The 23,871-nt window shown below is 51.3% G+C and overlaps 1 protein-coding gene and 1 non-coding gene across 4 annotated transcripts in view; one reads left to right on the top strand and one right to left on the bottom strand.

Moving 5' to 3' along the window:
* Positions 1–23,871, bottom strand: part of LOC146854879 (sodium- and chloride-dependent betaine transporter-like) — an 898,269-nt gene that overhangs the window by 265,756 nt on the left and 608,642 nt on the right. The gene's annotated exons all lie outside the window — the stretch shown is intronic.
* On the top strand, positions 22,712–22,895 carry LOC146854880 (U2 spliceosomal RNA). The gene has a single exon (XR_014959032.1). It is a non-coding gene; the product is annotated as a U2 spliceosomal RNA (small nuclear RNA).

Below are 23,871 nucleotides of genomic sequence, written 5' to 3'. Positions count from 1 at the left end.
TTGCTGTCCCTGTGCATAGCCCAGTTCAAACCGGTTGCAGGGGGTACCTGCCCCTGCTCTGGCGCGAAACTGGACAAAGGAAATGGGTGTAACCACCCCTCTTTCCAAGCCCACCCATAGGTGGGGCCTTAGAGTTAGTCCATCCCCTAAACTTACTATAAGTATAGGAATCCAGTACCTAGGACTTTAGATTACCCTGGACGAAACTCTGCAACATTTATCCTGGACCTTTGATGTTCTATCCTGACTAGAAGACTGAAGAAATCTCCCTTGGGGTCAAGGAGTGACTCCCCTGCTTGGCAGGCAACAAAGAAGCAACTGACTGGTCTGCATCGCTGAAGCTCCCGCCGGATGCCAAAGTCTTTGCATCACCAGAGGTGGATTTCAAGACTTCCCTGAGGCTACCCTGAGTCCACAGCAAAGCTGAGGTCCGTGGCTATCGTGGGTGACGTGGAACTGTGACCCCTGAACACCGTGAACTTTTGCAGCAACGCTATCTTCCTGGTCCTCCTCAAAGTTGTGCTTTGGGCTCCGAGTAGCCCCAGCCTTGAGCACCTCCTGCACCGAAGATTGTTAGCCTCCACTCCACGAGTGACCCATGGGCCAGCTTCAAGTTCAACCACTCGAGGCTCCTTCGCGATCACTAGCCCATTGGCTAGCAGGTCTCCATGAAGGCAACTCCTTTTCTAATTGGGCTTACCTGGTTGCTCCATACGTGCCCTGACTTACCCTTGCTGGGTGAGTCCCTCAGATCTTGCTGGTCTGCACCCCAGTCCTTTCTCTGAATTCCAGTGACTTGCCGTTGCCAAGGCTTGTTGGGTCCATTCTGGTCGCCAACACCGCAGCACTCGACAGAATTCGTGGGCCAGCTTGAATCCCGCTCGTGGACTTCATCGATGCCTCCTGGACCTCGTGGCTGAAGAGTCAAGACACCCATCAACTCACCTGAAGCACCCGACATCTGTGGGCATTGGTCCATCCTGCCCTTGGTCACTGGCTAGTGACCCAGACTCTGTCCCCTCTGCTTTCAGGTTCTTTCCATCCTAGGTCCAGGCTTGGATCTCTTCGGACACTTCTCCTCTTCACGGCAGCAGCAGTTCTTTGCAGGCTCCCATTGAAATCGACGACGCGACCCGACACCAAGTCACCTATGCACCCGGCTTCCCTGAGTGAGGTAACTCGAGTACTCCGGTGCTCTTGTGGGTGCTAGCCCTAGAACTTCTTAAGTCCAAAAGGGTTTGGTCCTGACTCGATTAGAAGTGTCCCTAATCTTTACATTTCCAACCGCGACATTGCCCATAGAAGATAGAGGGAACCCGCGGTTGTGTTTACACACTGCATACAGTCCCCGTGGGTCCCCTGTGTCACTACCTTGGGTGGTTCCTTGGGGTCCCAGCGATTCTACAGGCTCTATGCCTTGTGTCTATTCCAGTCGTGGTTCTTATATATGGTTTGGTACGCCCCTAGGGCCGAAACGTTTATTTGTGCTATTACTGATAATTGCTGACTTGTAAACAAAGTACTATGAACTCCAGTCTCATAAAGACACTAGAGGGGTGTGTTTTATCTTAAATACATATATTTTGAATATATACATGGTGTGGTTGTCCTTTCATTTAATCATTCAAGAGATTATAGACTGGTAAAACAAGCTGCTTTACATTCCTTCAAGACTTAGCCTGAAGGCTGCTCTCCATAGCTACCACTAGGACAGCTTTCAATAAAGGTTGTGTTTAACCATTCACCATAAGGGGTTGTTTGGACTGATACAAGGTGGCCACTAGAACTAGTGGACAGCATATATCAGGCCACCTTCTCACATTGGTGTGCAGCGTGTGGGATTCTAGCTAGCTATTGTTTTACCAGATAATCTCAATTGAATTGATCAACTGAAAACCACTAAAGGTACCTAAGGTACATATAATATCAAGTTTAGCTACAGTAAGTTCTACTGAATTTAGAGTTGTGTGTTAAGGGATAGCACACCCTTTCTACAACTCAAGAGAGTTTAGTAGGCCACACTAGTGTAGATAGTGCAATACACCACACCACATTAGTAATGTCTAACCAGCCAGGAACCAGTGGGTCCCTACCAGGAACCAGTGAGCTCCTTCCCTATAAATATGAGGATCTCTCCTTTGCTCAGCTTAGGGCCTTATGTTCCATTAGGAAGCTGAAGACGGGCAAAAGTCCATCCACCCAGCATCTCATAAAGATACTTAAGCTGGATGATATCACAGGGCCTAGTGGGCCTGATGATGTATGCAGTGTGGGTGGGGCAGCAGGTGAGGGTGGGCCTAGGGGTAATAATTCCCCTGACCCTACCTCTAATGCTGACCAGACTGGTGACGATGACCAGACTCTGGTGAACACAGATCTCCTGGATGAGGATGAGGAGGATGACAATAATGCTACTTCCTTTATTCCTCCAGGTAGGCCTGACAACAGGGCTAGAAGGGATGGATCTCTGTCAAGGGGATCTATCCAGTCTAACTCCTCTATAGAAACCTCTGTTTCTTTTCCCAGAGGGAGGGAAACCTCCCAGGAGAGGAGAGAGAGACTGCTGAAGTATGAGCAAGACAAGTTCAACCTCAGAAAGCAGCAGATCGCCTTAGATAGAGAAGCCCTAGAGCTCTACAGAGCTAGTAAAAAGGACGGACTAGAGTCCCTTGGTGGCAGCAATTTCCCTAGAGATAGGGAGAGGTCTTATGACCATAGAAACCTAAGTAAGATTGTTCCTCCCTACCAGAGTGGGGATGACATCCATAAATGGATAACTGCCTTGGAGAGGGCCTGTAAAGTACAGAAGGTCCCTCAAGGTCAGTGGGCAGCAATCTTATGGCTCTCCTTTGCAGACAAAGGTAGAGATAAGCTCCTCACTGTAAGAGAAGAGGATGTTGATGATTACAGGGTCTTGAAGAGTGCTCTGATTGATGGGTTTGGCCTAACCACTGAACAGTATAGGTTGAAGTTCAGAGACACCCAAAAAGCTCAGACTCAAGACTGGGTAGACTTTGTTGATTGTGCTACAAAGGCTCTGGGAGGTTGGATACATGGCAGCAAAGTGCATGACTTTTCAGGATTGTACAATTTGATTGTGAGGGAACAGATCCTTAGTAATTGTCAAAACCAGCTTTTACACCAGTACCTGGTGGACTCTGATCTGATATCTCCCCAAGAATTAGGATAGAAGGCAGACAAATGGGTCAGAACCAGGGTAAGGCCTAAGAATCAGGGGGTGATCAGAAGAAAGATTCTACCAAGCCCCAAGAGAAAGGTGTGGACAAATCTAAAGATAAGTCCACTACAGGGCTCCAAAAGTTCTCTTCTGGGGGTGGGTCCCAAACTCCCTTTTCTCCTGAAAAGAAACCATATTGCCATGTCTGGAAAAAGCCTGGGCACTGGAAAACTGATCTCAGTTGCCCCAGGATTGGCAATAAAGAAAATGTTCCTCCAACAAATACAACCATTCCTCCTGGTACTACTAGTAGTAATCCCCCAGGTGGTAGTATTGCACCCAAAAAGTTAGGTGCTTTTGCAAGTGGAACAGAGGTAGGCCCCAATTTAGGAAGGGCCTCCTCACCTGACTCCTCTGACTCTGATGGTGGAATGGGATTTGCCACTTTTACCATAGGTCCCAATGCATTGGGCAGGTACAGATTGGAGCCACTGATTAATGGTCAGAAAGCTGTGACCTTCAGGGACACAGGGGCTAGTGTCGCCATGGTGACAGGGAAACTAGTCCCCCCTCAGCAGCTTTTACCTGAGTTTAAATACCATGTGACCAACATTGATGGTGTCAGAACAGATCACCCCATGGCCATAGTCAATCTCAGCTGGGGAGGGGTTACAGGTCCAAAAAGAGTGGCAGTGTCCCTAAACTTGCCTGTAGATTGCCTGATGGGCAATGATCTGGAAATTTCAGCCTGGGCTGAAGTTGAACACCAAACTCATCTAAGAATGCTGGGCATCCCTGAAAGAGTTAGTGGGGCTGTGATGGCCAAAGCCCAAACCCAGAAAAATGTTTGGAGTAATGGAGCCTGAAATAATGGCCCACTCTCCTCCACAAGAGAGCACAAGGGTTGAAGAAAAGTCTTCTTCCACCCAAACAATAGGTAAGGGTCAGCCTCCTCAGGGAGCTGAGCCTACCCCTTGTAAAGGAACTGCCCCAGAGGTAGTCAGGCCTGGCCTGGCCACACCCCTGATGGCAGTGGAACCTTCCAAGGTGGTACCCAGTCTGGAGCAGGTAACCTGTCCCTCTCTACCCTGCCTCAGTTAGCCCAGGGCTGCAGAGGTCAGGAAGGTCAGTGGACCCCACAGGGCCCCCTGTCCAGAGGAACCCCCCCATCAGCAGATTAGGGGCACCCAGTCTAGTAACCCTAGCCAGGTGAAAATTCCTCAACACACTGAGGGATCCCCATTACCATTGTGTAGGGACCTCCCCCAGCAGGACTCTGTTGGGCAAGGGCAAACATGGGACCCAAAGGTTCCAAACCTGCCCAGCCCCTCCAGTGTTTCAACCAAAGGGACCCAACCCCCAGCTGTAGGCAGCCAGAGGTTGACCCTTAGAGCAAAGTACAACTCAGTTATGGGAAGTAAGGCATCCATGGTGACAAGTGATCTGAGGAAGCTGAGGATAACCTTATTAGGGACTCACTTCTCTACTCAGACACCTCACCAGCCTTCTACTTTGCCAAAACACACCACAGGTAGTCATTCCCCATGGTGGAGATCCTTTAATGCCCTTAGGGTGAGGAATAGCTTAGTGGACCATATGACAGTGGGCAACCATGCTAGTACAGGTGCTTCCTTATATGGCCACTTAGTCAAAAAAAGGCTCAACTGGCCAAGGTTAGCCTTATCTCCTTTCGTTTGGGGGGGGGGGGGGGGTTATGTAGGAAGGTAGAATCTGACTATATGGTTGTCCCCACTTTTTACCTGGTGTTTTGCTGGTTTATGACTTAGTTGGACTGGGATCCTGCTATTCAGGGTCCCAGTCTATCTGCTTTCTCTGTAAAATGGTTTGCATGTACATTAGGTACATATCTAATTGGATTCTGGAGTGCCTTAAAAGCCCCTAGTATATGGTATACTATGTACCTAGGGAATAGGTACCTCAGAGGCCTACCAGGGGCTGCAGCATATATTATGCCACCCCTGGGATGCACTCCAAAATGGCACCACAGGTCTGCTACTGCAGCCTGGGTAAGGGTGTGCTTGCACCTCTTACAGTGGTATAGGCTACCTATATCCACACATATATACAGACACATATAAACCTATAAGCCACTCCTATGGCAGGCCTTGACAATCCTGAAGGCAGAGTGCTTGGTTTTATGTGAGAGGGTGCCCAAGCATGAGCTAAGCCCCTCTGCAGCTATCGGAAATACTTCCTTATGGCTGATCTGTGATACAGCCATACCATATACTCTTAAGTGCATTATAACCTCACGGTAAATGCTAACTTTGGAATGGCTGCATCAAAACATGTCGTGTTTGGTGTCAAACACTTTGGAATACTACCCCCCGCCAGTTCTGGTGGGGGGGGGGGTAGCATTCCACCCTTCTAGAGGGAAAGACTTGTTCACACTGGTCAAATCCTGAACCCTGGCATCACAAAATGGATGCCTCTGCCACAGACACGGGTCTGGCCTGCTGCTGCGGACCGAAACTCCGGCAGGGGAGGCCTGGACAATAGGTTTCCTGTCGAAGGGAGGTGTAACCACCTCCCCAGACAGGCAGATGTGTATTGGGGCTGGGGGGAGCACTCTCTGGTGCTTTGAAGTCCTGCACTGGGGGCACGTTTGCTGTCCCTGTGCATAGCCCAGTTCAAACCAGTTTTAGGGGCTACCTGCCCCTGCTCTGGCGCGAAACTGGACAAAGGAAATGGGTGTAGCCACCCCTCTTTCCAAGCCCACCCATAGGTGGGGCCCTAGAGTTAGTTCATCCCCTAAGCTTATTATAAGTATAGGAATCCAGTCCCTAGAACTTTAGATTACCCTGGACGAAACTCTACAACATATATCCTGACCTTCGACGTTCTATCCTGACTAGAAGACTGAAGAAATTTCCCTTGGGTTCAAGGAGTGACTCCCCTGCTTGGCAGGCACCAAAGAAGCAACTGACCGGTCATCATCGCTGAAGCTCCCGCCGGACGCCGAAGTCTTTGCATCACCAGAGGTGGATTTCTAGACTTCCCTGAGGCTACCCTGAGTCCACAGCAAAGCTGAGGCCCGTGGCTATCGTGGGTGTCGTGGAACCGTGACCCCTGGACACCGTGAACTTTTGCAGCAACAGTATCTTCCTGGTCCTCCTCGAAGATGTGCTTTGGGCTCCGAGTAGCCCCAGCCTTGAGCACCTCCTGCATCGAAGATTGTTGGCCTCCACTCCACGAGTGACCCGTGGGCCAGCTTCAAGTGCGACTGCTCAAGGCTCCTTCGTGATCACTAGCCCGTTGGCTAGCAGGTCCCCACGAAGGCAACTCCTTATCTAATTGGGCTTACCTGGTTGCTCTATACGTGCCCTGACTTACCCTTGCTGGGTGAGTCCCTCAGACCTTGCTGGTCTGCACTGCAGTCCTTTCTCTGAATTCCAGTGACTTGCCGTTGCCAAGGCTTGTTGGGTCTATTCTGGTCACCAACACCGCAGCACTTGACAGACTTCTTGGAACAGCTCGAATCCGGCTCGTGGACTTCATCAACGCCTCCTGGACCTCGTGACTGAAGAGTCAAGACACCCATCAACTCACCTAAAGCACCTGGCATCTGTGGGCACTGGTCCATCCTGCCCTTGGTCACGGGCTAGTGACCCAGACTCTGTCCACTCTGCTTTCAGGTTCCTTCCATCCTAGATCCAGGCTTGGATCTCTTCGTGCACTGCTCCTCTTCACGGCAGCAGCAGTTCTTTGCAGGCTCTCATTGAAATCGACGACGCGACCCGACACCAAAAGACACCTATGCACCCGGCTTCCCTGGGTGAGGTAACTTGAGTACTCCAGTGCTCTCGTGGTTGCTAGCCCTAGAACTTCTTAAGTCCAAAAGGGTTTGGTCCTGACTCGATTAGAAGTGTCCCTAATCTTTAAATTTCCAACCGCGACATTGCCCATAGAAGATAACGGGAACCTGCGGTTGTGTTTACACACTGCATACAGTCCCCGTGGGTCCCCTGTGTCACTACCTTGGGTGGTTCCTTGGGGTCCCAGCGATTCTACAGGCTCTAGGCCTTGTGTCTATTCCAGTCGTGGTTCTTATACCACTTTTTTGGTATATGGTTTGGTACGCCCCTAGGGCCCAAACGTGTATTTGTGCTATTACTGATAATTGCTGACTTGTAAACAAAGTACTTCGAACTCCAGTCTCATAAAGAGACTAGAGGGGTGTGTTTTATCTTAAATACATATATTTTGAATATATACCTGGTGTGGTTGTCCTTTCATTTGATCATTCAAGAGATTATAGACTGGTAAAACAAGCTGCTTTACATTCCTTCAAGACTTAGCCTGAAGGCTGCTCTCCATAGCTACCACTAGGATAGCTTTCAATAAAGGCTGTCTTTAACCATTCACCATAAGGGGTTGTTTGGACTGATACAAGGTGCCCACTAGAACTAGTGGACAGCATATATCAGGCCACCTTCTCACAACGACCATGCTCATATTTGTCCTACCTTGATTTTTGGTTTGCTGGAGAGCCTGGGTTTGTTGGTGACCATACCCAGGAATGTTCACCTGACAGGGATTTCAACATCTAATTTTTGGTTTCTTATATGGATGTTTCTGTTTTAGAAAGAAAGAACATTCTTTCTTTCTCACTGCACACCACAGGTTCCCAGTGGCTACCCTTAGATTCCAGAGATATTAAGAGGACAACTCCCTCTGTTCTCGCACAGTTACCAATGACGAAGTTGCTAAAAGTCCCACAGAGGAAAGATGCATGGGAGATTAGGCAGTGGGTGATTGCGTCAAGAGGAGGATGTGTGGAGGGGGAAACTAGTCCTTCTACTTGGGACCAAAATATCAGCCCCACTAGATAAAACATCAAGGGCCAGATGTACGACCATTGGATTTTGAGACTCACACCCTAAGGGCTTGTGCTGTTCCCAGTTGTACCAAGGACAAGGAAGTAGACTCCAAGGGTCAGTTGGCTGGCCTTTTGTTTAGCTACAGGGACACAAAAGTTACAAGACGACCACATTCCTGAAAGAGCCAGCTGACCAGTTTCAATTGGACCTGCCATGGACTATGCTTGTGGCTTCTGTTGGAGTGAGTCCTGACCCCCAAATGCTGTTCCTATTGTCCTGGAACCCTTGGCTGGTATCAGAGTGTAGTCCTCCTACTGAACCCTAAAGGCTGGGAAAATATTTTGCTAACTTTTGCCTAATGAACCATGGTGGGACAAGGCACAAACTGCCAGCCAATCCGCCGAGAGTGCATCACAAGTAGGTCTGACCATGCCGAAGTTCCTGTTACATTCTTCTCTGCAGCAGAGAGTCCGATTCAGCAGGCCCAACTCCAGCTGCCATTCAATTATGTCAAACCCTCTTCAAGTAGAGCATACCACTTTGTCCCTCTGAGGAAATCTGAGTTCCAGAAGAAAGTCAACGTTCAAAATTCCAAATCTTCACTTGGCCCGACTCCAAACAGCACCCAAACAACTTTGACGGCTTCCTGGGCATGAACTCCATACTTTTCCCTCTCAAAGCTTTGCCATTCTTCATCGACGGCTTCACCAAGAGCTTGTCCTTTGTCAACTCACCGTTGACAAGCCCGTCTTTGGTGTCAGCCTGCAGCCTTGACCCGCTGAGGACTTTACCTTCTTTAAAATTGCCTGAGTCCAAAAGTAACTTTTTTACTAGGACCAACTTGGTCCTCGTATCTGACCGACGCTCCATCACGGCCAGCATCAAACCGTATCCTTGCCCCAGTCTAGTGCGATCAGTTGACCGCTGTTGGAAATCGGGCAACCGGGTTAGCAGTCACCAGGTTCCCAGCACAGTGGTAGCTTGGCTCGAGCGGTTGGGGGTCAGGCACCGTGTTAAGCGTACGTCACACCCTCACAATAACCATGCGTTCATCCGTTCCAAAAACGACACTACACCGTAAAAATTATGGAAGTCAAGTTAAAAATATATATGTCTTTATCTTATTTTCTCTTAGTTGCAGGTTTCATAACATAAATATAATACAATAGGATTTTCCTTTAAAAGAGCAGGTCAAATAAACAATGCTACTTTGGAATTTCAATAAATAGGTTCAGGTCCTCATTAAGCAAAGAATAAATAGATGTGCAATAAATACAGACGGCAAATAAATACAGTCAGACAATAAATACAGTGCAGGAATAAATTAGTGGAAGACAATAAAGAAAGCACCTTCATTAAATAAGGTAAAACAATCAATGACAATTACAGTTCAGATCATTTTCATGAGGTCACCTGGTCTCACGTTGCCCATACACAGCTTATGGTCAGTTGGATGGCATGGGGGGTGTCCCACCTAGATTGGTCAAGGCTGGGGCCTAAGCTGAGGCAGAACAAGGGTAACCTAAAGATCTGGCCCTCCAAACTACACAGCTCTTTACGGAGGTCACTGTACCAGTCTCAGTTCACCCCTGGCACTCCCAGGTTGGTCCTAACACCCCTTTAACCCCTAGGATGGTCTTTTAGGGCTCCACGGGGCCTCAGACGCCCCCTCTACCACTTACTGTCCTTTTCACGATGATCGGCTCCGCTCGGCGCCGTGTCGACGCCGTGAGGCGGCTCCGGATCGATGTCGTTGGGCGGCCTCGACTCGATGTCGCTGGGCGGACTCGACTCGATGTCGCTGGGCGGTCTCGACTCGATGTCGCTGGGCGGCCTCGGCTCGATGTCGCTGGGCGATCTCGGCTCGATGTCGCTGGGCGGCCTCGACTCGATGTCGACTTCCGGCGTCGCAGGGACTCGGTCTCCCTGCTTCTGGGTGTCTCCGGAGTGCGATCTACACTCCCGACCTCCGGCGCGCTTCACCTTCGTTTCCGGCGTCTCCGGTGGGCGGACTTCACTCCCCTGTCGACGCCTCACCTCGACCTCAGGTGACTCCCGACTCGACCTCCGGCGCCTCTCCACGACCTCCGTCGGCACCCTCCCTCAACCTCGGGTGACTCCTTACTCGACCTCTGGTGCCTCTCCACGACCTCTGTCGGCGCCCTCCCTCGACCTCTGGCGGCTCCGGGTACGACGTCTGCTTTCTGTCAGCGCCGCTTCTCTACCTCAGGCCCCAGGTCTCCAGGCTTCTCGACGTCAGGACTCCAGGAGGACACTGCTGAACAGGTCAGGAGCTTGCTGTTCTTCCTCTTTAAGGCCTGTTCCAAATGTTCAGTTCCTTAAGATGGTTCTTCTGGTCTTGGTCCCACACAGGGCTTTAGGCTGGGCTTGGTCAGTAGGGACTAGCATCAAGGGTGGGTTTCTGGACCCCACTCCAAGCACTGGTTTCCACCTCTGCTGCCTTACTCCGACCTCCTTCTATCTCTGTCCTCTCTCTTCTCCAGTCAGTTGCCAATTGCCACTCTGAGATGGCCTCCCAACATTCTAAACTGCCTCCCACTATCACAGGATTCTAGAATGTTCCAGGAGGTTCTAGTTATGTCACAGGTGACAATGGGTGGCCACCATTTTGTGTCTCAGGCCCTCAGACAGAAGTTCCGGGGGTAGGGAAAATGGCTCCCTGACCCTGCATCAACACTAAAAAGTCTGGTGGTTCCCAAAAAGGAAAAATTATAACCGGGTTTGAGGCAGAAGTGGGACAAAATAAATAATGATGAGGAGGGACCACTCAAAGGGCTGACAGGTCTAACACGCGTCCCCCCCAGCTGAAAGTGGGGAGAGCTACCCAACCCCTTGGGAGTTCTCATCACTAAGGCGGAAATACCTTGAGAGACCGTCTGCATTGGCGTGGTCCACTCCAGGCCGATGTTCCACCTGGAAGTCCATTCCCTGTAGAGAGATAGACCGCCTTAGCAACTTGGGATTCTCCCCCTTCATCTGCATCAGCCACCGAAGGGGTCTGTGGTCGGTCTGAACTAGGAAGTGCGAGCCAAACAGGTATGGCCGCAACTTCTTCAGAGCCCATACCACGGCAAAGGCTTCACGCTCTATTGCACTCCACTTCTGTTCCCTGGGATGTAGTCTCCGGGATAGGAAGACCACGGGTTGATCCAGACCCTCTTCATTGAGTTGCGATAACACTGCCCCAATGCCATGTTCCGATGCATCCGTCTGGACAATGAACTCCTTGGAAAAGTCTGGGGCCCTTAAGACCGGGGCCTCGCACATGGCTTGCTTCAGTTTCACAAAGGCCTGCTGACAAACCTCCGTCCAGACTACCCGTCGAGGTTGCTTCTTGGACGTAAGCTCCGTGAGGGGGGCCACAATGGTACCATACCCCTTCACGAAGCGGCGGTAATATCCGGTGAGGCCCAGAAAAGCTCGGACCTCAGTCTGAGTCTTGGGGGGTTCCCAGGCCATGATAGCCTCGATTTTCGCCTGGAGGGGTTGCACCGCTCCCCTACCCACCAAGTGTCCAAGGTACACTACCGACCCCTGCCCGATCTGGCATTTACTGGCCTTAATCGTTAAACCAGCGTGCTTCAGGGCCTGGAGAACAGCTTGCAGGTGACGCAAGTGATCCTCCCAGCTGTTACTGAAGACGGCAATGTCGTCCAGATAAGCAGCAGAGAAACTCTCCATTCCAGCGAGGATCTGGTTCACCAGACGCTGAAACGTGGCAGGTGCGTTCTTGAGCCCAAAGGGCATCACTCAGAACTGGTAGTGGCCCTTGGGCGTGGAGAAGGCTGACCTTTCCTTAGCTCCATCAGTCAGAGAGAGAGTACCCGGAAGTAAGGTCAAAGGTACTCAGATATTGGGCAGCTCCCAGCCGGTCAATCAGTTCATCCGCCCTCGGAATCGGATGAGCATCAGTCTTGGTTACTGAGTTCAGTCCCCGGTAGTCCACACAGAACCTCAGTTCCGGTTGGGCCCCCGGTGGTGCAGCTTTTGGTACTAGTACCACCGGACTGGACCAGGGGATGCTGGAAGGTTCAATCACTCCTAGCTCCAGCATCTTAGTGACTTCACTGTGAATGCTGGCCTTCACCTTGTCTGTCATCCGGTAGATCTTTGACTTCACAGGTGGGCTGTCTCCTGTGTCCACGTCATGGACGCACAGGTGAGTCCTACCCGGAACAAGGGAGAACAACGAAGAGTACTGCCCCAGGACCTGGCGGCAGTCCTCCTGCTGTTCAGGAGTTAGGGACGGGGAGAGAATCACTCCCTCCACCAACCCATCCTTCTCTTGAGATGCAAATAAGTCGGGGAGAGGCTCGCTTTCCACGTCCTCTGCTCCGTCAGTCACCATCAGCAATATGACTTCGGGCCTCTCGTGGTGGGGTTTGAGGCGGTTGGCATGCAGCACCCGTAGGGGCTGGCGAGGGGTCTTTAGATCCACCAAGTAGGTAGCCTTACCCTTCTTCTCCAACACCTCAAAGGGTCCTGACCAGCGATCCTGGAGGGCGCTAAGCTCTCCTGGTTCGATCACCCACACCTTCTGGTCAGGCTCCAATTCCACCGGGTGAGCATTGTGGTCATACCACGCCTTCATCACTGCTTGGCTGGCTTCCAAGTTGTCAGAAGCTTGCTTCCACAACTTAGCCATTTGGCTCCAGAAGGCCAGCATGTAGCTCACCACGTCCTGGGGAAGCTTTCTGGGAGTTCTTTCCCATCCGTCTCTCACCAGGCCGAGAGGTCCACGCACAGGGTGCCCATACAAAAGCTCGAAGGGGCTGAAGCCCACTCCCTTCTGTGGCACTTCCCTGTAAGAAAACAATAGACAGGGTAGGAGGATGTCCCATTTCCTCCGCAGGCTTTCAGGCAGACTTCTGATCATGCCTTTCAAGGTTTTATTGAACCTCTCCACCAGACCATTGGTCTGGGGGTGGTAAGGGGTGGTGAACCGGTAGGTCACTCCACACTCCTTCCACATGGCCCGCATGTATGCTGACATGAAGTTGGTCCCCCTGTCAGACACAACTTCCTTGGGAAAACCCACTCGGGTAAAGATTCCCATCAGGGCCCTAACCACAACAGGTGCAATAATGGTCCTCAGAGGTATAGCCTCTGGGTACCGTGTGGCATGATCCACCAGAACCAGGATAAACCTGTGACCAGCTGTAGTAAGCGGATCTAACGGACCCACAATGTCGATGCCCACCCTTTCTAAGGGGGTGCTAACGACAGGAAGTGGTTCCAGGGGAGCTTTCAGCTTCACCCCTGTTTTCCCACTGGCTTGACAATACACACACGTCCGGCAATAGGTGTCGGACGACACTTTCATTTGAGGCCAATAAAAGTGTGGGACAAGCCGGGCAAAGGTCTTGTCTTGCCCCAGGTGTCCTGCCAAGGGGATCTCATGAGCCAATTCCAGGAGAAAGGCTCGATAACGTTGAGGGACAACCAAGGCCCATGACGATCCGTGCATGGGTGCCTTGGGTTCACTGTAGAGGAGGCCATCCTCCCAGTAAATGTTGTAGTTCCCCTCAACGTTCCCTGCTGCCTGGGCTTCGGCCTGTCGCCTCAGTCCCTCAAGGGTAGGACACTCCTTCTGGCCCTTGCAGAATTCCTCCCAGGTCGGCCCTCCCTCCACGTGCCACTCGGCCAGGATGGGTAGGTTCTCCAGTTCGGTAACATCCCCCTCCACGGACTCCTGGTCCACCACCTCCGGTGGCCTATCCGTCACCCGGGGCGCGGATGCCGAGGCAGGCTCCTCCTGTCCTCGGTTCTTCCCTTGGTCGGCAGCTGGCTGTGCCTTTGTTCCAGGCTCCAGCCTAAACGAACTCCCTCTCCGGGTAGTCGGAGACCCTGTGCTGACACAGGCCCAGTCAGGTGTACCCAGCATCTCCGCATGAGTCCGGTATTCCACCTCCTTCCAAGCATTATGCTCCATGTCATTTCCCAGCAGACAATCGACTGGCAGGGCAGGGCTTACGGCAACTCGAAGCAACCCTGCAACCCCTTCCCATTCAAATGGAACCTCGGCCACCGGATAGTGGCCCATTCTGCCGTCAGCCATCGCGGCAGGGTGGAGTACATTGGGAATCACCTGCTCTGGAGACACCAGTTGGCTACGTACCATAGTCATACTGGCTCCTGTGTCTCTCAGAGCCTCCCCTCTTTGGCCGTTGATGGTGACCCACTGCCCATACTTTATGGTATTTGCGGGCACCTGGATCTTAGGAACCATCTCCCGTTCTCCCAGGGACACTAAAGTGACACCCACCCACTCCCTTCCCTTATCTAAAGGCATCTCCTCCCCGAGCACTACACTAGCTACTCCGGGGGCCTTTCCTCTTTCCTCCGAGGGGAGGGGGTGGTCTTTTCGGGCACTTCACATCTCCCTTATAGTGTCCGACACCACCGCACTCGAAGCAATGGACAACCCTTGGCTGCTGACTCTGGCCAGGATTAGGGTTTCTGGGTGGGTTAGCCCTAGGGGTGAATCCCGTTCCCTTCCCTTGGAAACTATTTTGGGGACCTTTAGAGAACTCCGTTTTCTTTTCCCCTCCCTCTTTCTTCTGGGGGGCGCCCTGTCCGGTCTTTTGAGAGTCCCCTCCAGTCCCCCTTGTGGACACCCAGGTACTAGCCCAAATGTCCGCCTCCTCAGCAAGCTTCCGGGGATTGGTCAGCTTGCTATCCACCAGGTGTTGACGCAGTTCGGGGAAACATTTTTCGAGCAGGTGTTCCTTCAACATCAAATCAAACAACCCCTCGTAGTCCCTCACCTCGCTGCCCTGTATCCAACCCTCTAATGCCTTCTTTGCATAGTCCAGGAAATCCACCCAATTCTGTGTGCCCAGTTTGTGGCTACCCCGGAACTTCTGTCTGTACTTCTCGGGTGTTAGTCCAAACTTCCTCACGAGCGCCACTTTCATGGTGGGGTAGTGGGTCTGCTCATCCTGCTCCAGGGCCAATAATGTATCCCTGCCAGCTGGAGGCATGTATTTATACAATCCCCCTCCCCAATATTTCTCTGGAACCCCATGGGCTCTTAAAGAGACCTCATAGGCTGCTAGCCACTTGGCGATATCATCTCCTGCACTATAGCTGGCTACTATGTCTTTTGGCAGATAGGGTTTGGGTTCCCTGGTGATTTCTCTTTCTTCGCTGCCACCATTAGGAACAGTGTGTGCCCCGACCCGTAGGATCTGGAGATCTATCTCCCTGAGCCTCAACTCGTGAGCCATCCTCCGTTCCTCCTTTTCTTTCTCCAGCTTCGCCAATTCCCATGTGAGCTGTCTTTTCTCCCTCCTGTCAGTTAATTCTGCTTCTGATAAGCCGTTGCTAGAGACACCGCTGCCACCAATTTTATGTTGGAAATCGGGCAACCGGGTTAGCAGTCACCAGGTTCCCAGCACAGTGGTAGCTTGGCTCGAGCGGTTGGGGGTCAGGTACCGTGTTAAGCGTACGTCACACCCTCACAATAACCATGCGTTCATCCGTTCCAAAAACGACACTACACCGTAAAAATTATGGAAGTCAAGTTAAAAATATATATGTCTTTATCTTATTTTCTCTTAGTTGCAGGTTTCATAACATAAATATAATACAATAGGATTTTCCTTTAAAAGAGCAGGTCAAATAAACAATGCTACTTTGGAATTTCAATAAATAGGTACAGGTCCTCATTAAGCAAAGAATAAATAGATGTGCAATAAATACAGACGGCAAATAAATACAGTCAGACAATAAATACAGTGCAGGAATAAATTAGTGGAAGACAATAAAGAAAGCACCTTCATTAAATAAGGTAAAACAATCAATGACAATTACAGTTCAGATCATTTTCATGAGGTCACCTGGTCTCACTTTGCCCATACACAGCTTATGGTCAGTTGGATGGCATGGGGGGTGTCCCACCTAGATTGGTCAAGGCTGGGGCCTAAGCTGAGGCAGAACAAGGGTAACCTAAAGATCTGGCCCTCCAAACTACACAGCTCTTTACGGAGGTCACTGTACCAGTCTCAGTTCACCCCTGGCACTCCCAGGTTGGTCCTAACACCCATTTAACCCCTAGGATGGTCTTTTAGGGCTCCACGGGGCCTCAGACGCCCCCTCTACCACTTACTGTCCTTTTCACGATGATCGGCTCCGCTCGGCGCCGTGTCGACGCCGTGAGGCGGCTCCGGATCGATGTCGTTGGGCGGCCTCGACTCGATGTCGCTGGGCGGTCTCGACTCGATGTCGCTGGGCGGTCTCGACTCGATGTCGCTGGGCGGCCTCGGCTCGATGTCGCTGGGCGGTCTCGGCTCGATGTCGCTGGGCGGCCTCGACTCGATGTCGCCTTCCGGCGTCGCAGGGACTCGGTCTCCCTGCTTCTGGGTGTCTCCGGAGTGCGATCTCCACTCCCGACCTCCGGCGCGCTTCACCATCGTTTCCGGCGTCTCCGGTGGGGGGACTTCACTCCCCCGTCGACGCCTCACCTCGACCTCAGGTGACTCCCGACTCGACCTCCGGCACCTCTCCACGACCTCCGTCGGCGCCCTCCCTCGACCTCGGGTGACTCCTTACTCGACCTCCGGTGCTCTCCACGACCTCCGTCGGTGCCCTCCCTCGACCTCTGGCGGCTCCGGGTACGACGTCTGCTTTCTGTCAGCGCCGCTTCTCTACCTCAGGCCCCAGGTCTCCAGGCTTCTCGACGTCAGGACTCCAGGAGGACACTGCTGAAGAGGTCAGGAGCTTGCTGTTCTTCCTCTTTAAGGCCTGTTCCAAATGTTCAGTTCCTTAAGATGGTTCTTCTGGTCTTGGTCCCACACAGGGCTTTAGGCTGGGCTTGGTCAGTAGGGACTAGCATCAAGGGTGGGTTTCTGGACCCCACTCCAAGCACTGGTTTCCACCTCTGCTGCCTTACTCCGACCTCCTTCTATCTCTGTCCTCTCGATTCTCCAGTCAGTTGCCAACTGCCACTCTGAGATGGCCTCCCAACATTCTAAACTGCCTCCCACTATCACAGGATTCTAGAATGTTCCAGGAGGTTCTAGTTATGTCACAGGTGACAATGGGTGGCCACCATTTTGTGTCTCAGGCCCTCAGACAGAAGTTCCGGGGGTAGGGAAAATGGCTCCCTGACCCTGCATCAACACTAAAAAGTCTGGTGGTTCCCAAAAAGGAAAAATTATAACAGGGTTTGCGGCAGAAGTGGGACATAATAAATAATGATGAGGAGGGACCACCCAAAGGGCTGACAGGTCTAACAACCGCGGATAGCAACTTGGCACTTTTTAAAGCTGTTTTTTATTTTATACTTTACAAATGTATGTCTCTGGTTCCTCCTACTGTGCCTTTTTTACGTTTTGGTGTTATTTTGTTCATTAAAATATTCTCTATTTTTATAAATTGGAGTGGTACCTTTATAGTGTTGTGTAGTTGACTTGTTAACTGTTTTGTCACTTCTAAATGCTTTACACATTTTCTTAAATCTGTCTGCTCTGTACCATGCCTACCAAGGGTGGAACTCATGTTTAAGCTACTGAAATCTTTATTGGACCTAACAAGAATAGTAACATTATTGCTTGTGGTGGGCTACCATCTACCCCATCCAATAATCCACTTGGTCACAACAACATGTTCTGCTGTGAACACTTATCTTATGAATAATGTAACAGTATTTGTGCAGTAACTTCTACCTCCAAGTAGAGTTTTGTTTGTTGACTGTCAAAAGGTTCATTGTTTACAGGACTCTACAGCTTTTGTTGTTGACATCACCGCATGTCTGAGTATTTGGAATAATGCATCAGTAAATACGTCTATTCAAAGATGCATGCACCCAGCCCTTTATGAATTTTCCTATGAACATCATGATTATGCATTTAATAATATTATGTGTAAAACATTTCGCCTACAGTGGTTTTAAAGGAAATAAGAATAGGATGGTCTATTTTTACCACATCTGTTATTGCTCAGGGATTTATTGCCTCCTTGGAAACAAGGAGTGTGGTTCCCATGTTGTTCACCACCATTCACAGAGCTCTGAATTCCCTCCTCTAACACTCAAGCCTCCACCTTTGATAACATCAAACCCCCCTGCCCCCATTCTACAGTCTTCTTCCTTTCCCTCACCTGAGGTGTCTTGGCCTCCAGCTACATTGTTGGAGGATTCCCAAAGTAAGAATGAAGTCGATCAATTAAGTTGGTCAGACAAAACATTTACAAAACTAATATTTTTCCTTCTGTTTATTGACTTTCAAGCCCCTGCCCTCCGCCCTAAAGCCTAGGATTGTATTTATATTGCATTATGTTATGCAATAAATCCCATATCTTTGTGTTACCTTACAACTGTGTTTTTAAAGAAAATGGTGCCTGAAGTAGGGTGCTTTATACTGTATAGTTGTGTTTCTACATTACAACTTCCAGACATATTGCTTACTGCGTGAGGCATTGTGGTACTTGTAGTGTAGTATCTAAACAGCTGTAGAAAAGATACTGGAATTACTGATTTTCACCTGTCAGACTTTAAAATTGAAAGGAACACTTAATGATTGACGTGATATGATGTGATAGTTTAGAGTTCCGTAAGTGTTTTGCAAGTTGTTCTGATTGATAGGCTACAGTAAATGAGTGGATGTTTTAGGAGCCTTAAATATTTTTAAAGTTGTAACATTTTTAGGGCTTTACATTTTGGACTTGAATGTTGTACCTTAACCTATATGTATGGTTTAAGGGCAGACACAATTAATAAAAGTGTACATTGGTTTTTTTTTGTTTTGTTTTTTACATGCAAGGTTTACTACTTTTACCTCTTTTATGTTTTCGATTTACCTTAGATCCTATTCTGCAGCAGCCATTTTGGCCACAATATGTCCCACATCCATTGCCAGAGCTCTCAGAAGAGGGAAAACAGGCTTTGGCTATTTGTACTTTTCCCCTCCGTAATAGGTGTGAGGTCCTTTTCTCCGTGGATCCGCCAATGGACAACTGACACTGAATAAAGCAACCAGAGTACTGGCTTTTCAAGGACCATCTATTGCCGGACGCCAGGTGGTCTTCCTCCACGATGCCCAAAAATTCTAAATAGGGCAAACTACTTTAAGGCAAATGACAGATGAATCGCAAACTGGAAATAAGACACATATTCAATGCTGGGTGTGAGGCTGCAAACTTACTCAATTGCCTTTGAGCTCGTGAAGCATCCGCGTGGCTGTATCTTCTGTGCCCACTGCTTCACGATCTTGTCGTGGCGGGAGACTGAGCAAGGTTACCTAGCACTGCCAATCTAACAGGGGTCACCGCCATCTCATCCACATCATGCCGGTACTGCCTTTGGCACTGAAGTGGCGGTGCTATGGATGGGCAGAGCCCGCAGTCATTAGAGGTCCATTTGGAAAAACAACAGAAAAGATACTTTTCAGACTCCCTGCGGCATTTCTAGACGTATGCCTCCCAATTCTTTACAACCAATGTCAGGAGTGTAAAATGGTTAGTCTGCTTCAGAAAACGAGATTGCTTTATTTTCTCCATCGCTTATCCCTGTGCTCGAAGCGCCTCCAGCAGCAATCCGCTGTGCATACAGTACGGCAGAGAGATGTTAATGTTTTCTTTTAACAGATCGATCACGAATAAAGCTCATAATTGATCAACCATTCAGCCAAACCCATAATTGAATCAGAAAGGTGCAGACCTGGTATTTATATTTGCCTGCTGATTTCTCTTGTGTCGCTGGAGGGCACTGCGGTGCAATTTCCTACTCCTGCATGCTTCCTAAACTACTTCCCTATGGATTAAAACAGCTCGACGAATTTCTTCATGTCCTTGCGATGCTGTCTGTCTAACTCAAGAGTTTTCTTGAAAGTTCTGTGGGCTTTATAGATCACAGTGTTGACGTTGTTCAGCATTGTCATACATTTTTATCGGCGGGAGTCTTTCGAAGTTAAACAAGCATTTGCAATGTAATAGGTCTCCCATTTGCGAGAGTGTAAGCCATTGGCATTGTAAATGACAATTCTTTTATTTATGATTTGATAAATAACACATAATTAAAAGGCGTTGCCATTTACAATGCCAATAGCTCAAAGTCTTGTAAATGCGAGACCTATTGCATTTCAAAGAAGCGGCCGCCATTGGGAGCTTGGGGGGCAGCCGAGCACAGCGAGGTCTGCCTCCTGGGCAGATTGGGAGGGGGAGGGGGGGGGGGAGTGGCCGTAGCGGCCATTTTGTGAGTTTGGGCTGCATTTTGGGATAGCCCAAATGCAGCCCAATTACGGCAAAAGTAGCCCAAGGGCTATATAGGCTAGTTGCGCGCCTCCCCAGCCACCATTATAAGTTTGGTGACCTGGTGGCTGGGAGCGCGGAGAGTAGGAAATATTTTCTCTCACGGGCAGGCAGAAGGTGAGGCGGTAACTCGTTTACATTTCGGCGGACTGCCGAAACGATTAAAAGTTAAATGCAACGCGGGAGCAGGGTGGACTACGGAACACACTCGCCCCGCGTTTTCTCAAGTGGTTCCTCTTCTTGGGATTCCAACGAATTCGGTGGAAACAGCGGGAATTAGCGACGGCGGGGCTTCGTCTGGGCGGGGGCGGGGCGAGCTCCGGGTGACAACCGGCGACGAGCTACATCTGGGGACGGCCGCTCCGGGGGCAGGGGAGGGGAAGAAGTGTTCCCTAACACGAGACGGCATGAACAATAGCTTGCAACTGTGGACGAGAAAGCGAGCTAGACAGTCACTGCTTTGAAAACGCTCGCATACAGGGGTGGTCTTGTGAGGCTGACAGTCCCAGTGACTTGTCTGTGTATCTGATGCTTCAGCTAGGTGAGTGCTTCCCCAGCGCTTTAGAACCATGACCCCATTTGATTATGGCAAACTTTCACGATTCGCATACCGTTGCTGGATATGAGAGGGGGATTTGGAAGGTAAATTCAGCATTTGAATTTACAGCAAAAACGGCGGGAACGCGAAGAAAAGCTTGGTGGGGCCGCTCGGCTTCGATGGTGGAGCGCGCAGCAGCCAGGGAGGGTGGGGGGGGGAGCACGGCGTGGGGGGTTTTGTCGGGAGCCGGCGGGCAGGGGGTTTCCCGCTACCGGCGGTGGGGGAATCAGGCGGACGGCGGGGAGTGCAGCAAGGGGGACCCCCAGGCACGGTGGAAGTCGGTACTGGGATGGCCTGGACAATTTGGAGTTCTGGGCTGAGGGCGACCGGGTTTAGGGGGTCTGGCCGGGGGACGAGGGGACAGGGGGTGCAGGGTGGGGGCGGGGCGTGAGCGGTGTGGCGAAGGAGGGGTGGAAGTCCGGGGGTGAGGGCGGGGGACGATGGAGGGGGCGGGGGCGAGCGGACAGGGGTGGGGTGGTCGGGTAGGGGGTTTGGAGCGTCGGGGGGGGACAGGGACGGAAACGAGAGGGAGGGGGGGGATTGGAGCGCGGTGGGTCGGGCGTGGGTAGCAAATACGTTGGGGGCCGGTAAGCGAGGCTGGGAGGGGAGTCGGGAGGGTGGTAGGCCCAGCACACCAGACTACTTCATTTCTTTCCAGGCGGGAGACCGACAGTTTGACCGGCGCGGGGTGCCAGACTTGGTAGGGCTGGGAGCGGCTCGATGGCACCAAGGAGAAGGGAGGGTGGAGCCTTGGGCGGCGTATCCTGTACCGGCGAGGGATCCCGGCGCGGCTGTTATAAGTAGGCCCGGTACGGGCTCGCCAGCCCCAACACCCACGGGGTCACGGCGCCCCGGGGACCATCGGCAGAGGAGCACCGCAGCGGAGAATGTTTGTTGACCACTCCAGCAGTTGGCGCCACCAGCGGGGAGCGCTGGGGGTGCGGGACAGGATGGAAGACGGGGAGTTGCGTGAGGGGGACAAGGGGGACAGGGGGCCGAGTAATGTTGTGGCTAGTTTCTTGCAGGTGTCACGACGCCAGGCGCGGCCCACGGGTCGGACATCGAGGTGGGAAACAGCTCGGCCCCCAGGACAGGACGCCGGGAGGAGCGGCGGACAGAGGCACTGGCGCCAGGTAATAAACATTTGCTCGGGCGCCCAGTGGTGGTTTCCAGAGGGGTGGGGGGGGGGGTCGGGGGGAGGTTGCACGAGGGAGAGTACGTTATGGATGTGGCAGTAGGCCAGGAAGGCGCAGAAACGGGGGACGAATGTAAGACCGCGGAGAAGGGACGGCCAAGAAAGAGGCAGCTGATGCAAGGACAGGGGAGGGGCCCGGCTAGCTCAGTCGTTAGAGCATGTAGACTCTTAATCTCAAGGTGTGGGTCGGGCTCCACAGTGGGCTCACACAAAAAAAAAAATCAAGTGGAAAAGGAGGAATTGAAGAGCACACGGTTACCGTTTATGGGGGTAGCGAAGCCCTTGGGGGGCATTGGATGTTGGTAACAAAACGAGGTTTGGAAGGAGGAATATGTGGAAATGGTCAAACTCCGGCATAGGAAGGTCAGGACAAAGGAGGGTTCCGAGGAGGTGGAATTCGAGTGGGCAAGGAGGCTTAAGGTGCCTGTGACGATAGGGAACCGGACAGCGGTATTCTCATTTTGACAGTGGGTACGGTGGGGAGCTTCCAGGGAGGTTAGTGGCCATGTGTAAATACAAGGCAGTCATACGGAAAGCGCAAATTACAAGGGGGGGATATGCCTGGGCTCAGTATGCTGAGGAATTCCGGGCGCGCATGGCGTGGTATACGGCAGCGAAGCGGGGAGAACATACCATGGGGCTCGCGGGGTCGGTGAAGACTATTTTTACGGCCAGTTAATATCTGATGCGCCCTCTATCTGGGGACCATATATTAAATTGATTTTTGGAACAGGGAGATGGAATAGGAGCTGGATCTGTCCAATCCACGCATCAACCTGGTATTGCAGTACCTCCAGGAATGGTGCAACACAAAAGCAGCCACGGCAGGTGGGAGGGGGGCTGAGGGGCCTGGGCCCCAGGGCTTTTAGTACGGTTAAGGTGGGGAAGTTGTGGGGTTATCCGGACAGGACGAGCGCCGCTGGTGTAGTGGTATCATGCAAGATTCCCATGCTTAAAATAAAAAAAAATAAAAATATATATATAAAAGCAGTGGCGGAGTGACTACGGTTGGGGGTTTCTGGTGGGGTTTAGTTTGGTGTAGGACGGTACGAGGGTGCGGAGATGGGCAGTTACGTTGAAATTGGCGCAGGAGCGCCCACAGGTGGAAAAAGCGAAAATGGATAAGGAGGTACAGGAGGGCCGCAGGGCGGACCCCTTTCAGGAAATGGCTGTTGCATAAAGTTGATGGGGTCACCCATTGGAGTGGTGCCGGAAAAGGAAAAAAAAAAAAAAAAAAACGAGCAGGGGCAGTTTTGGCTGATACAGCAATGGTCATGGCCCAAAGGTGGGTTGGTCACGGAATTTATTGAGGAAAGTGCGGCCACTGTGTTTTACTCCTCTGTTGACGTGGCTATGTTACTGGTGGTGACCACGGGCGCAACAGTGCAGATGGCAAAGTGCGACATGCAGTCAGCTTTCCGGCTGCTGCCAGTTCATCCAGATGACTTGGAGCTGTGGGGCATACAATTCGGCGGTCACTGGTATGTGGACAAAGCATTGCCGATGGGCTGCTCCATGTCTGGCGCACTTTTGAAGTTTCGGCACGTTCCTACAAGGGTTAGTTACGGAACGGACGGGTCACCAAGGCGCGATGTGGGTCTTGGATGACTTCTTTTGTGTCGGCACCTCAGACTCCGCGGACTGCCAGAAGGGCTGGACAGTTTCCCTGAGATCATGAGGGAGATGGGTGTGCCATGGGCACTGGGGAAAACACGAAGACCCAGTATGGTACTGGCTTTTCTAGGCATGGATCTGGGTCCCGTTTGGTGGAGGCATGCCTTCTGGTGGA

This window comes from Triturus cristatus, chromosome 4_1 (assembly GCF_964204655.1).
Source record: "Triturus cristatus chromosome 4_1, aTriCri1.1, whole genome shotgun sequence".
In the NCBI taxonomy this organism is placed as follows: Eukaryota; Metazoa; Chordata; class Amphibia; order Caudata; family Salamandridae; genus Triturus; species Triturus cristatus.
This window is presented reverse-complemented; position numbering and strand designations above follow the sequence as displayed.